The sequence below is a fragment of the Schistocerca piceifrons genome, unplaced genomic scaffold (genome assembly GCF_021461385.2).
Source record: "Schistocerca piceifrons isolate TAMUIC-IGC-003096 unplaced genomic scaffold, iqSchPice1.1 HiC_scaffold_2341, whole genome shotgun sequence".
NCBI classification, from domain to species: Eukaryota; Metazoa; Arthropoda; class Insecta; order Orthoptera; family Acrididae; genus Schistocerca; species Schistocerca piceifrons.
Window position 1 is genome coordinate 4,581,221 of NW_025728275.1, and position 16,503 is coordinate 4,597,723.

A 16,503-nucleotide genomic window follows, 5' to 3' on the forward strand; every position below is an offset into this window, starting at 1 on the left:
TGACTCCCAGTGAGACAGAACTATGTGCGAGATCACTGTAAGATCAAAATGTTATTCCGAGCTGCTGGTGGAGAATAATTCGGTAGCTGACGTCTCTTTGTGTGTAGTCAACAACAAAATATTTGGGGTTCGATTACCAGTCAGCACTGAACTCTTCGTCATATTATTTCTAGTCAAACAGGCTCACATGTTGCTGCTGGTGTAAAACCCCATACTTGACGTTCGTTTTCTCTAAAATATAACAGTGATACGTACCGGGTTGGAGTCCTGAGAGGGAAAAAATTAATGTTTCATCTCGTCATTTCAGTTAAAACATCACAGTAGATTGTGCTTAGATATCAACCCGATTAGGTTCTGGGTTCGAATCCCTGTCCAACACACAGCTTTACCTCACGGCATTTCAAGTAAGTTACTTGTGAAGAAGCAATATTTAACATCTCTCGTAGTTCGTTAACAGGGTCAGTAGGGTAGGAATTCACGTCCGTTAAAAATGTTTACGTTATGTAATTTAAATTTGATATTTCCTAGCTGATACTGTCTAAAATCGAGGTATATCACTCTCTTTGTGCCCAGTCAGGAATAACTGTTAGTTTCCGTCAGTCACGAAATCTTTGCTTAGTCTGCATGACCTGGGTTTGAATCCTTATGCAGAACGAGATGGTACGTCGTGTCATTTGAAGTTCATACATATTCTCAACTAGCGGCTCGTCAAAAACGCAAATTTTTAATGTCATTTTATGTTAAGTAATAAGTACGGTATGTTATTTTGTAGAGGAAATCATGAATACGACGAACTTACTACTTGCATTACGTATCTGACGTAATAATGAGAGTGGTAACACTTCAGGAATATCATTTATTGTAATAAATGTGAGCTTACAAGTCTTAAGGACAGTCTTATTTGTGATGAGGTGTTCCCTGATATTTGTAGTATCGTGGTATTAGTTTACATCTTGAGTTACAGAGCAGTGTTTTCTAATGGTGATTTGCTGGAACTATTTTTAACAGTCAAATGACTGTACCGAGGAGCGATTAGAGGACCTGCTAGACAGCTGCGTTATGAGGGTTGTATGCGAAATAGGCGAAATGCAATTGTCGTTCGGATACTTTTGAGCACGACTGTACATTATTAAATCACAATCGCGTGACCCAATTCCAGCTACATGTTGCCTACCTTACGGCTATCAAATGGGAACATAAATTTGATTTTCAATACTGAGAAATATCTGGTGTACTTATGGAGAAAATTTAAAATGCTGTCATAACCTGCTCATTAAGAGACATGATCATATCTTACAAATTCAAGACACTGAAGGCAAGTATTCCTGGTAGAAACTGTGTATTCATCTTTTGGATCTGCAGCTCTTTTACTTTCTTTTCGCACTTGCAGTTAAAGTGGCGGGCATGGGTTCCGCCTTTTTGCAAACGCATTTTTTTTGTTTTTACCCAAACGTGTTTCGGCACCTCTGTGTCGATATCGGTGTTTCTTTTTATTGAAAACTGCATAAAAGTGAAAATGTAGCGCATTTTATGACCATCCAACTACCATATCAACAGATTTAAAAATAGTGAAATCCAACCACAGCCTATACCGCAAACTGACAACGGAAGAGAACGTCCACATACAGAAGGCAACAGCAAAACGGAAACAAGTTTTAAATGAAAACAATCCATTTTGTAAAGGCACATTGTTTAACGAATGAACCCCAAAGGGGTTATGAAATACAACATAGTGCTCACCGCGTTTTGCGATGAAATGAAATATGCGTTTGTCGCCATAGGCCGGGATGCCCCCTGCGGGGCAGGTCCGGCCGCGTTGGTGCAGGTCTTGTTACATTCGATGCCACATTGGGCGACCTGCACGCCGGATGGGTATGAAATGATGATGACACCAGCACAACACTCAGTCTCTGAGCGCAGAAAATCCCCGACCCGGGCCCTTAGGGCGGCAGTCGTCACGCTGAGCACTCAGCTATAGGGGCGGACCGCGTTTTGCGATGAAAAAAGGCGTTTGTAAAGAAAGATATTACATAAAGTACGTTAATGTGTGTGTGCAGTTTCCTCGGAACCCAAGAGGAGGAAGTTAGTCACAACAATGCACGAGTAGTAACAAAGATACACGCAAAACATTTTGACACGCCAAAATCACCTTTTTTGTTGTTTTTTTTTATTTATTTTTAAATCATGGCACGTTTTAACTTGTCGATGAAATTTACATTTACATGGTTTGCAGATGACGAGCAATCAGTGCAGAACACCATAGAGTCGCTGCTGAAAAACCATATAATGTAAAATCGCGGTAAGAAGCAGAACGAACGAAAAACTTTCTCTCTGCCTCACTTTGTTACATCAGTTATAACCTGAAACGTTTCCACTTTTTACAGTTTTCAATAAACAAAACCCCGCTGATGGTGGCACAGAGGTGCTCAAACATGTTTGGATAAAAAGTAAAAACTGTGTTTGCAAAAAGGCAGGACCCATATTCTAGAAGAATCTGTATGTCTTGAGCCATCTTAGCCGACAACGCACCAGTCACCCACAATTCACTCATTTAGTATTTGAGAATGAATGCACCTTGTGACTTCCAACAAACGTTACACATTATTTCAAACCTTTCTCAAAATTTGATAGACGGAAAAAAGCGTATCGCTTACATTATCGCGGCGAATTCTGTAAAACTTCAGCATGAGGCATACGTTTTAATTTATTACTTCTCTAGAACCGACTTTATTCGCAATGCATTTTGCAGACACTACCTACATATAGCACTGAACGCACCCGCAAAATTATATCATTCTACGACATCATAAACACTGAGACGCGTGAAAGGCTACGTTGTCTTCAAACGGAACTCAAGACGGTATCATCGCTGTCTTAAAAATATAACATCTCGTGTAAGAATGGAAGCACAAGAAGTAATTCTTACCTTTACTAAGCGAGCAAAAATCGCAGAAGCACAACGAGTCGCGCAGTTAAGATCCACGACAGCAACGCAAACGCCAGCTCGTAGCACAGTGACGCCGGCGGACAGGTGGACGCCCTGCCTCTAGCGGTGTCAGTGCTGCCAACAGCACTGTGGTAGGCGTACCAACGGCACTCCGTCGCGTTCTCGGCGTGTGCATTCGCTAAAATGAATACGCCACAACTGGCGTCCTGTCAATTACTCCATTTAACTTAGCCTAGATCAGTGTTCGTTAAACATTTTGGCATTAGAGCCAATATTAACATTGTAGGGCGTAAAGTGGATGTAAAGTGGACACTCAGAAATTCAATTTCCACCAAACAATGGTTATTGATAGAAGCTTACCACTTACACATTTTGATTCTACGTATTATTAGGTATCGCACCAAATATTTTTGAACTAAAAAGAAAAAATATACTGGAACTACGTGCACTTTCCTGGAGGCTTACGTAATCTACCGATATTCCGTACCTAAGCGGGTACTGCGGCGAGTGCCATCGCAGCAGGATCCCATGTTTGTTTTACTGGTTTCCGGACAAGTTTTTAAGGCGTCTTCACGTCTTAGTATCTGAAACAATACCAAGCAGCTGCAGCAGCCCGTTTTTAGTTGGCCTTTTGTGTTAGGCGAAGTAGAACAGAGACGGTTTTAAATAATATAAGGTAATTAACACAAAATTGTCAGAAAGGGATAGAAAGGCGGATGACAGCTTTGTATATAAAAGGGTTCAAAAGTCAGTTTCGTCTGTTGTATTCTGCATGCTATCTGGAAGTAACTATTATTGGGATGAACACTTCCCCACTTTCCCGACCGAACGCCATGTCGGCGTCACTGATCCACGTAAGAAACTGTCAAACTGAAGTAAAAAAAAAAGGAAATACATCTTTAGGCAAAAGACATTGTTTAAACGTTGGTAGGGCGACAACTGATTACTCTCCATGGAAGTCAAGTAGCAAGAATATGATGCAAATGACTTGATCAGACGACTCAAAAACAAGAACTTTTTTTATAAAAAATAACAGAACGAGCTTCCTCTGTCAGCTTCACTGACAAAAATGGTGATTTATATTAGCACTAGTCTTACCACTTCTCGGCAGGCAGCAGCTCTGTTGAGGAAAAAAAAAAGAAAAAAGGCAATGGCCACTCTGGCCACGTTACCACACCTTCCCCCACCGATCTTACTATTAATTGGTAAACTCCATAAATCAGGATGTTGTATTAGTTATTAACAGTAACTGCAGTATCAGACTATCACAAATGTTTTGAATGACATTTTTCTTTTTCTTATTGCATTGTATTACAACAGCTTTCATTTGATTGGATATTACTCGCTACAACCATGTACTACATCTGCAGATGACCGCCTCTGTAATTCACACTCAGGTCTCCACGCTACCTCCGCACAGCAACTCAAGCGTGCGTCGTTAGCACCGATCAGCTGCCATGGTAGCGTTGCAAGACAAACAGTAACATGTCAGTGGCCGCACTTCATTCCACAGTGCCCCTGACGTTAGCGGCAAACTTTACGTAGCCCAATACCTAATTCACCACCACCAATTAAAATTAAGCATAATCGAGTAAACAAACATTTTTGAAATGTGGTCAAGATTCCTAATTATCGGTGCTGTTGAGGAGAACTGCATGTATGTAGGCAAGATTTTTTTGCCCTAGCATTATGTTGTTTTTGTGTGGCTTTGATCAGGTCTAATGGAAATGAAATGTTCCACTAGATATTCCGTTTCGATATTTATTGTTCGAAAAAGAGCATTTGTCAGATCCTCTATGATCAACTGAGATAGGTTGCTGCATGATTCTACATCCTACAGGACACCAAAAATTTGATCTTACCCTGTTGTTGTCACTGCATTAGAGCAAGTATTACTTTTTAACAAGTCAAACCATTGTTTTTTAAAATGGCAGACTTTCAAGGATGACGTTATGGTATACAGCAGTTGACAAGTTTAATAACAAATAGCGGTCTGTTACCTAGGTCTACTGTTATTCGACATTAAACTGTAACTTAGTCTATATTTGTACATTAAGGAGGCCAATTTACAGGAAAAGCCCATCATTGCTCTTCAAACAACATTAAATTTGTGTACGTTTGTCGCATCTGTTTCCATCTGTCCTCCATTGATTTGGTTTTGCACAAATGATGTAACCTACAAGTGAGGTACTGTTTTAACAGCAGCTTTATCAAATGCACTAACATTTTTCTCCAAATTCAGAGGAATCTATTGGGTGATAAAACCCAGTAAATAAACTGTCTTTCCGCCAACATTCTGAATATATCAAGATATAAGTTTACACATTTTTTTTTCTCCTCTACTGACGTCTGACGATTCCTTAACACCCTTTGCGCCACTTTTAACATATGGTACACTGGGCACGATTAATGATGCAGGAAAAAGGTTAAACGCCCGATTTCGACCATGAAACAGAGCTTCTGTTGCAGCAAAGAGGTATATGATGTTTATGTAAGTCTTCGTGTTGCGCCCATTTAACTAACATGCCGAGAGTGTTGGAGATATAAAATATGGCGGCCAGTGTTGCTTGTTGCTGCCACCCACGCGTAGATAGCCTTTCTATGTTGATCATTTACCTCACTGGTTCTGACTTTGGATTAGATTAATTATTCATTCCATAGAGCCATAAAAGAGGGGATCCTCCTGGGTGTGGAACATGTCAGATAAACACCTTACAAAAATGTAAGTAGAAAAACTTGAGTTTCATTAATTTTAATGATCCTCAGTCAATAAACAGTAAAATTATGTACATGAATAAACTTCTAATATTTACAGGTTTAATACGTACATCTGCTTTCATTAAATCCATCATTGGCTATAACAACCAAGTATTGTCCAAAATTAAAGTATAATAAATTTTCATTAAAATAATCTACTGCACTTCTTGAGAGACTCATGGATGGAATGGAAGGAGTTGGCCACCAAAAATTCTTTTAAATTGTGCCTTGTTTGAAACTAAACTCTTAATGGTTGCTGGTAACTTATTGAAAATATGCGTTGCTGAATACTGGACTCTTTTCTGGGAAAGGGTAAGTGATTTTAAATCTTCATGTATATTGTTCTTATTCCTAGGATTGATACTGTGTACTCAGCAGTTAGTTAAGAGATGTATTATTTACAACAAACTTCATTCCCCCCAGGGGGTCCACAACTCTTTTGTGGACACGTGCGTAGCAAGCACGGGACCCCGAGCTAATGTGGCCCTCCTTCCTTTCCGGGCTGCATACCTTCCCTTCCCTTTCCACATCCCTCCCCGTCCCCCATCTTCGCCCCCCCCCACCACTGGTTCTTTCCTTCCCTTTCTCCCCCTCTGGGAGTATGGTTTGTGCCTACGTCCGGAGACGGACGCTCGAAACTGTTCCAAATTCCTTGCTTTCTACACGTGCAAGTCCTCGTCCTTCCTCTGTCCTTCCCTTTTCCTTCCCTCTTCACCTTGCCCTTTTCTCCGCTGCGGCGTTTGAGACCCCCTCTTCTTTCCTTTCCCTTTCTCTTTTTTCCTCCCTGTGCGTGTCTGAAGGCCGACCCACGCACTTCCATGCGTAGCCGGTGACGGGGTAACGCGTAATTCCCTGCCCCGGGTAGACAGGTAGGACACGTACGTACCCCCTGGTAACGGCCAGGCCCAGGTAGGGGTGATTACCCGAGCTGATACCTTCCGAAAGTGCCGATTGGTCCCTCCGTCCGTTTGTTGGGAGGTGTGACCTGAGGTGTGAACAATCACCTAAGGCGGGTGTGCCCTCAGTGAGGGCCCCCACAACGGAGGAGCGCGCCATCGGAGACGCCGGTAATCATGGGGGATTCTTCCGCAATGGTTTCCTCACCTTCCACTATGTCTGCTCACAAACGTAAGTTCACTGAGTCTCAGTCACAGACGGTTCTTCCATCGTTGCCACAGTTCCTTGTTGTTTCTCGGTCTGACGAAGGTCACGACTTTTCCACGGTCAACCCTTTCATTATTCAGAAAGGTGTCGATGCAATTGCGGGTCCTGTAAAGTCTTGTTCCTGATTACGGAATGGCACCCTGTTGTTAGAAACACACAGTGCCCTCCAGGCTCAAAAATTGCTGCGTACTTCTCTGCTCCACACCTTCCCTGTCTGGGTGGAACCGCACCGTACCTTAAATTCCTCGCGTGGAGTCGTTTATACCCGCTCCCTCGATGGATTGTCTGACGAAGAAATTCAGCACTACCTGTCTGACCAGGGCGTCACGGCTGTTAATCGGGTTATGAAAAGGGTTGACTCGAACATCATTCCAACCCGCACTGTCTTCTTGACATTTGACAAAGTTCAACTCCCATCAAAAATCAAAGCAGGCTATGAGATAATTTCCGTTCGCCCTTATGTCCCAAACCCTACGCGTTGCTATCGATGTCAGCGGTTCAATCACACCAGCCAGTCCTGTTCTAATCCGGCCAAATGTGTTACGTGTGGCAAGGATGCCCATGAGGGTGCTTGTCCACCTCCATCCCCTCGCTGCATCAACTGTATGGGTGACCACGCTGCTTCCTCTCGAGATTGCCCCGTTTTTAAGGACGAAAAGCTCATCCAGGAAATAAGAGTGAATGAAAAGGTGTCGACCTTTGCTGCTCGAAAGTTACTCGCCAGTCGACAGCCCACCGTGCCTCAGAAAGGAAAATACAGCACTGTCCTTGCTTCTCCTCGGCCAACAAAGGAGGCGGCCACGCAGACTTGCGACCTCACCTTTAGTACCACGGTCGTCAGATCGGCCAGCGCAAAGATCGCCCGTTCAACCTCACCTCTTTCGCCTGCCCACTCTATGGCTCACCCTTCGTCGGGTTCTGCTAAATCTCGAGCCCAAAAGTCAGACGCCAAGTCTTCGAAAAAAGAGCATTCTCGTGAAGAGTTTTTACGTACCGCAATTTCACAACCATCGCTTCCTCCTTCATCTAAACATCATACATCCAAGAAGGCTACGAAGAAACACAGTTCCTCTCCTTCTCCGCCAAGGCGTGTCCCATCTACAGCACCACCTGGCGGAAATCGCCCTCGGCCGTCTTCTGTGTTGCCGAGGCGCACTGCTGGTGGCCGGTCAACTGGCCGATCGTTGGTGGCAGGAGCTGCTCCTGACCAACCTATGGATCAGGATCTTCTGCCTTCGACTGAATGCCATTCCATGCTGTCGGTCGCAAGCTCTGAGCAGTCGTTGAGTTGACAGCACCCTTGGTCACGTTCCTCCATATTCTGTTCACCCTATGTCCATTATCCACTGGAATATCCGCGGCATTCGAGCGAATCGGGATGAATTGTCGATCCTCTTACGATCCTACTCGCTGGTCATCTTCTGTCTTCAGGAAACAAAGCTGCGTCCCCATGACCGCTTTGTTCTCCCTCATTTTCAGTCCGTCCGATATGACCTTCACCCTGTTGAAGGCACTCCAGCCCATGGAGGACTCATGATTCTGCTCCATGATACTCTCCATTATCACCCAATCCCCTTAAACAGTTCCTTCCAAGCTGTCGCCGTCTGTCTTTCCCTTTCTGGATACACGTTCTCTCTTTGTACGGTATACATTCCATCGTCCACACCAATGGCACGAGCTGATCTCCTTCATCTTCTTGATCAGCTTCCACCCCCCTATTTGCTGGTTGGAGACTTCAATGCCCACCACCCGCTTTGGGGATCTCCACATCCTTGTCCACGTGGCTCACTATTGCTAGACGTCTTCCACCAAGCAGATCTAGTCTTCCTCAACACTGGGGTCCCCACATTTTTGTCTGCCTCCACGACAAATTTATCTCATTTGGACCTTGCGGTCGGTACTGTTCCGCTAGCTCGGCGCTTCGAATGGTTCGCCCTTGATGATACACACTCGAGTGACCACTTTCCATGTGTTCTTAGACTGCAGCCTCAACTGCTATATATGCGCTCGCGACGCTGGAAGTTTGCCCCTCAGTCTGCAAGATCCGGGCAGTTGCAGAGGGTGGGCTTACTGGTAGTTGGAAGCTCCAACGTCAGGCGCGTTATGGGGCCCCTTAGGGAAATGGCAGCAAGAGAGGGGAAGAAAACCAAAGTGCACTCCGTGTGCATACCGGGGGGAGTCATTCCAGATGTGGAAAGGGTCCTTCCGGATGCCATGAAGGGTACAGGGTGCACCCATCTGCAGGTGGTCGCTCATGTCGGCACCAATGATGTGTGTCGCTATGGATCGGAGGAAATCCTTTCTGGCTTCCGGCGGCTATCTGATTTGGTGAAGACTGCCAGTCTCGCTAGCGGGATGAAAGCAGAGCTCACCATCTGCAGCATCGTCGACAGGACTGACTGCGGACCTTTGGTACAGAGCCGAGTGGAGGGTCTGAATCAGAGGCTGAGACGGTTCTGCGACCATGTGGGCTGCAGATTCCTCGACTTGCGCCATAGGGTGGTGGGGTTTCGGGTTCCGCTGGATAGGTCAGGAGTCCACTACACGCAACAAGCGGCTAGGGTAGCAGGGGTTGTGTGGCGTGGGCTGGGCGGTTTTTTAGGTTAGATGGCCTTGGGCAAGTACAGAAAGTGCAACAGCCTCAACGGGTGCGGGGCAAAGTAAGGACATGCGGGGACCAAGCAGCAATCGGTATTGTAATTGTCAACTGTCGAAGCTGCGTTGGTAAAGTACCGGAACTTCAAGCGCTGATAGAAAGCACCGAAGCTGAAATCGTTATAGGTACAGAAAGTTGGCTTAAGCCAGAGATAAATTCTGCCGAAATTTTTACAAAGGTACAGACGGTGTTTAGAAAGGATAGATTGCATGCAACCGGTGGTGGAGTGTTCGTCGCTGTTAGTAGTAGTTTATCCTGTAGTGAAGTATAAGTGGATAGTTCCTGTGAATTATTATGGGTGGAGGTTACACTAAACAACCGAACTAGGTTAATAATTGGCTCCTTTTATCGACCTCCCGACTCAGCAGCATTAGTGGCAGAACAACTGAGAGAAAATTTGGAATACATTTCACATAAATTTTCTCAGCATGTTATAGTCTTAGGTGGAGATTTCAATTTACCAGATATAGACTGGGACACTCAGATGTTTAGCACGGGTGGTAGGGACAGAGCATCGAGTGACATTATACTGAGTGCACTATCCGAAAATTACCTCGAGCAATTAAACAGAGAACCGACTCGTGGAGATAACATCTTGGACCTACTGATAACAAACAGACCCGAACTTTTCGACTCTGTATGTACAGAACAGGGAATCAGTGATCATAAGGCCGTTGCAGCATCCCTGAATACGGAAGTTAATAGGAATATAAAAAAAGGGAGGAAGGTTTATCTGTTTAGCAAGAGTAATAGAAGGCAGATTTCAGACTACCTAACAGATCAAAACGAAAATTTCTGTTCCAACACTGACAATGTTGAGTGTTTATGGAAAAAGTTCAAGGCAATCGTAAAATGCATTTTAGACAGGTATGTGCCGAGTAAAACTGTGAGGGACGGGAAAAACCCACCGTGGTACAACAACAAAGTTAGGAAACTACTGCGCAAGCAAAGAGAGCTTCACTCCAAGTTTAAACGCAGCCGAAACCTCTCAGACAAACAGAAGCTAAACGATGTCAAAGTTAGCGTAAGGAGGGCTATGCATGAAGCGTTCATTGAATTCGAAAGTAAAATTCTATGTACCGACTTGACAGAAAATCCTAGGAAGTTCTGGTCTTACGTTAAATCAGTAAGTGGCTCGAAACAGCATATGCAGACACTACGGGATGATGATGGCATTGAAACAGAAGATGACACGCGTAAAGCTGAAATACTAAACACCTTTTTCCAAAGCTGTTTCACAGAGGAAGACCGCACTGCAGTTCCTTCTCTAAATCCTCGCACAAACGAAAAAATGGCTGACATCGAAATAAGTGTCCAAGGAATAGAAAAGCAACTGGAATCACTCAATAGAGGAAAGTCCACTGGACCTGACGGGATACCAATTCGATTCTACACAGAGTACGCGAAAGAACTTGCCCCCCTTCTAACAGCCGTGTACCGCAAGTCTCTAGAGGAACGGAGGGTTCCAAATGATTGGAAAAGGGCACAGATAGTCCCAGTCTTCAAGAAGGGTCGTCGAGCAGATGCGCAAAACTATAGACCTATATCTCTTACGTCGATCTCTTGTAGAATTTTAGAACATGTTTTTTGCTCGCGTATCATGTCATTTCTGGAAACCCAGAATCTACTATGTAGGAATCAACATGGATTCCGGAAACAGCGATCGTGTGAGACCCAACTCGCCTTATTTGTTCATGAGACCCAGAAAATATTAGATACAGGCTCCCAGGTAGATGCTATTTTTCTTGACTTCCGGAAGGCGTTCGATACAGTTCCGCACTGTCGCCTGATAAACAAAGTAAGAGCCTACGGAATATCAGACCAGCTGTGTGGCTGGATTGAAGAGTTTTTAGCAAACAGAACACAGCATGTTGTTATCAATGGAGAGACGTCTACAGACGTTAAAGTAACCTCTGGCGTGCCACAGGGGAGTGTTATGAGACCATTGCTTTTCACAATATATATAAATGACTTTGTAGATAGTGCCGGAAGTTCCATGCGGCTTTTCGCGGATGATGCTGTAGTATACAGAGAAGTTGCAGCATTAGAAAATTGTAGCGAAATGCAGGAAGATCTGCAGCGGATAGGCACTTGGTGCAGGGAGTGGCAACTGACCCTTAACATAGACAAATGTAATGTATTGCGAATACATAGAAAGAAGGATCCTTTATTGTATGATTATATGATAGCGGAACAAAAACTGGTAGCAGTTACTTCTGTAAAATATCTGGGAGTATGCGTGCGGAACGATTTGAAGTGGAATGATCATATAAAATTAATTGTTGGTAAGGCGGGTACCAGGTTGAGATTCATTGGGAGAGTGCTTAGAAAATGTAGTCCATCAACAAAGGAGGTGGCTTACAAAACACTCGTTCGACCTATACTTGAGTATTGCTCATCAGTGTGGGATCCGTACCAGGTCGGGTTGACGGAAGAGATTGAGAAGATCCAAAGAAGAGCGGCGCGTTTTGTTACCGGGTTATTTGGTAACCGTGATAGCGTTACGGAGATGTTAAATAAACTCAAGTGGCAGACTCTGCAAGAGAGGCGCTCTGCATCGCGGTGTAACTTGCTCGCCAGGTTTCGAGAGGGTGCGTTTCTGGATGAGGTATCGAATATATTGCTTCCCCCTACTTATACCTCCCGAGGAGATCACGAATGTAAAATTAGAGAGATTAGAGCGCGCACGGAGGCTTTCAGACAGTCGTTCTTCCCGCGAACAATACGCGACTGGAACAGGAAAGGGAGGTAATGACAGTGGCACGTAAAGTGCCCTCCGCCACACACCGTTGGGTGGCTTGCGGAGTATCAATGTAGATGCAGATGTAGAAGCCGATTGGACACTTTTTTTGTCTCTAGCGACATTCGATGACCGTCGCTTTCCCAGCGTCGACGATGAGGTCACACATGTTACCGACGTTATTCTCACAGCTGCGGAACGTTCAATACCACGCACCTCCGAATTGCCCCGGCGCCCCCCAGTTCCTTGGTGGAACGAGGCATGCCGTGACGCAATACGTGAGCGGCGACGTGCTCTTCGCATTTTCCGTCACCATCCAACTTTGGCCAACTGTATCCGATATAAGCAGCTCCGTGCGCGATGCCGTCGCGTCATCCGCGATAGCAAGAAGGCAAGCTGGAAATTCCTTATTAGCTCATTTAACACCTTCACTCCCTCCTCGGAAGTTTGGAGTCGGCTTCGACGGTTCTCAGGCGCGCTTAGTTTCTCCCCGGTATCTGGGCTCACTGTCGCGCATGATACCTTAGTGGACCCCGTCGCAATTTCTAACTCATTGGGTCAGCACTTTGCTGAGATTTCGAGCTCTTCAGATTACCCGCCAGCGTTTCTCCCGAAGAAACGTGCAGCGGAAGTGCGACATCTTGCTTTCTCCTCTCAAAATCATGAGAGCTACAATACTGTTTTCTCCATGCGGGAACTCCAACATGCCCTCTCTTCGTCTCGCTCCTCCACCCCAGGACCGGATGGTATCCATGTCCAAATGTTGCTGCATTTATCAACTCATAGCCTGCGTTACCTCCTTCGCCTTTATAATCGAATTTGGAACGACAGTACCTTTCCCAGGCGATGGCGGGAAGCTATTGTCGTTCCCGTTCCGAAACCTGGAAAGGACAAACATCTCCCCTCTAGCTGTCGCCCCATTTCTCTCACGAGTAGTGTCTGTAAGGTTTTGGAGCGTATGGTGAATTACCGTTTAGCTTGGTGGCTGGAATCCCGCAGTCTTTTAACACCAGCCCAATGCGGATTCCGAAAGCATCGTTCTGCCGTTGACCATCTTGTTGCTCTCTCCACTTATATCATGAACAATTTTCTCCGGAAACGCCAAACGGTAGCAATATTTTTTGATCTGGAGAGAGCATACGATACCTGTTGGAGGACAGGCATCCTCCGCACACTGTTCTCTTGGGGCTTTCGAGGCTGCCCCTTTTTCTTCGCGAATTTATGGCAGAGCGCACATTTAGGGTGCGGGTGAACACTACTCTCTCCCGTACTTTCTCCCAAGAAAACGGGGTACCCCAGGGCTCCGTGCTGAGTGTTGTACTGTTTGCCATCGCCATTAATCCAATTATGGATTGTCTCCTTCCTGATGTCTCGGGCTCCCTCTTTGTGGACGATTTTGCGATCTACTACAGCTCTCAACGGACCAGCCTTCTTGAAAGACGTCTTCAAGGATGTCTCGATCACCTCCACTCGTGGAGCATCGACACCGGCTTCCGTTTCTCACCCAGTAAGACGGTTTGTGTTAATTTTTGGCGACGTAAGGAGTTTCTTCCGCCTCCTTACATCTAGGTCCTGTCAACCTTCCGTTTTCCGACGTCGCTAAATTCTTGGGTCTTATGTTTGACAGAAAACTGTGCTGGTTCTCCCACGTTTCCTATCTTTCGGCTCGCTGTCTGCGTTCCCTTAACACCCTCCGTGTCCTGAATGGTACCTCCTGGGGAGCGGACCGAGTGGTCCTTCTCCGCCTCTATCGCGCCTTAGTGCGCTCGAAATTCGATTATGGAAGCATAGTCTACTCCTCTGCTCGGCCGTCTATTCTTCGGCGTCTCGACTCTATCCACCACCGTGGATTACGTTTAGTGTCTGGAGATTTTTACACCAGCCCTGTGGAAAGCCTTTATGCTGAGACTGCTGAACCTCCGCTGTCCAATCGGCGGGCAGTCCTTCTGAGTCGTTATGCTAGCCATCTGTCTTCCATGCCTGCTAATCCAGCCCATGACCTTTTTTTCGACGCCTCCTTTGATGTAGGGTATGCAGGCCGCTCCTCCTCCCTCCTACCCCCGGGAGTCCGCTTCCGTCAACTGCTCCATCCTCTTTCCTTCCGCTTTCCTAAAACCTTCTTGACAACTTGGGGTACAGCACCGCCTTGGCTCCGTCCCCGGATCGACTTGCTCAGAGACCTATGTCAATTTCCCAAGGATGGTACCCCTACACTTGTTTACCGTCGGGCATTTGCTGCTCTATGTGCACAAATGACGGAAGCCACATTTATTTACACCGATGGCTCGAAAACATCGTTAGGTGTAGGGAGTGCCTATATTGTTGGCGACACCCCAAATCACTTTCGGCTTCCCGACCAGTGTTCGGTTTATACTGCAGAGCTTTACGCTGTTCTCCAGGCTGTCCACTACATCCGCCGCCATCAGCGGATACAGTACGTAATATGCTCAGATTCTCTCAGCTCTCTCCTAAGTCTCCAAGCTCTTTACCCTGTGCACCCTCTGGTCCACCGGATTCAGGACTGTCTGCGCTTGCTCCACCTGGGGGGCGTCTCAGTGGCGTTCCTCTGTGGGAATGAGGCGGCCGATATAGCGGCCAAGGCTGCAGTCTCTCTTCCTCGGCCAGCTATTCAGTCACTTCCGTTTACCGATCTCCGGAGCGGGTTATGTCGCCAAGTTGCTCATTTATGGCATGCGCATTGGTCAACACTTCCCCATAATAAATTGCGGGAAGTGAAAGCCCTTCCTTGCGCTTGGACTTCTTCCTCCCGAACGCGTCGTCGGGAGGAGGTTATTTTAGCTAGACACCGGATAGGGCACTGTCTTTTTAGCCATCGACATCTTTTAAGCGGTGATCCTCCCCCACTCTGTCCCCACTGCTCTCAGCTGTGGACGGTCAGACACCTTTTAATTGAATGCCCCTATTTTAATCCGTTACGCTCCCGTCTACAGCTATCGCCTGATCTATCGTCGATTTTAGCAAATGACACGCGCTCAGCTGACCGCGTTCTACAGTTTATTAGTGACAGTGAAATGACGTCAGTCATTTGACGCTTTTTTTGGGGACAACCAACCCCTTTTTATAGTGGATTTTTAAGCATTCCTTCTGCCTTTAGTTTCTCAAATTGTATGACTTTGTTCCCATTGCTGCTGATTTTAAATTTCGTTTCTTTCCTGTTTCCTACGTCATGGGCTGGGCGCTAATGACCATAGAAGTTTTGCGCCCTAAAACCACAAAAAAAACTTCATTAAGGAATAAATATACTGAGAAGCTGTGACCAATACGCCCAATTCTTTGAATAGGTTTCGACATGATGTTCTTGGATTTAACTACTCATTGCTCTTATTATACCCTTCTGTACTCGAAAAATTTTTTCTCTGCTTGTGGAGTTACCCAAAAATATGATACCATATGACATAATGGAGTGAAAATAACCAAAAATGCCAGTTTTTTTATATTTATATCTATGTCTGACATCATTCACACTGCAAACACAGACTTGTTTAGGCGCTTTAGCAGTTCATTAGTATGTTGCCCCCAATTGAATTTATTATCAAGTTGTAATCCCAAGAATTTTACACTCTCAACTTCTCCTATTTCCATATCATATTTTATACACACACCAGAAGGAAATCTCTTGGAAGTTCTGAACTGCATATAGTTGGTCTTTTCAAAGTTTAATGGCAGTGAATTGGCTATGAACCACTTACTAATGTCAGTAAAAATTTGATTAGCAGTCCTTTCTAAATGTATATTTGATTTACTATTTATTGCAATGTTTGTATCACTGCAAATAAGACAAACTTGGCATCTGGTAATGTAACAGATGACAGGTCATTAATGTACACAAGAAACAGTAGTGACCTAGTACGGAACCTTGGGGAGCACCACATGTAATTTCTTCCCAGTCAGATGATGTGTGATTGCCTACTGCTGAAGTGTTAAGTAATGACACCCTTTGTTTTCTATTAGAAAGATATGACTGAAACCACTTTGCAGCACTACCAGTGACGCCATGATATTTTAATTTACGTAAAAGAATGCTGTGATTCACACAGTCAAACGCCTTTCACTGGTCACAGAATATGCCAGTTGATTCTAATTTGTTGTCCAATGAATTGAGGACATTTTCGCTGTAAGTGTAAATAGCTTTCTCAATATCAGAAACCTTAAGAAACTCAAAATGTGACTTTGACATTATGTTATTTTCACTAAGGTGCTTAAGTAGACGCTTGAACA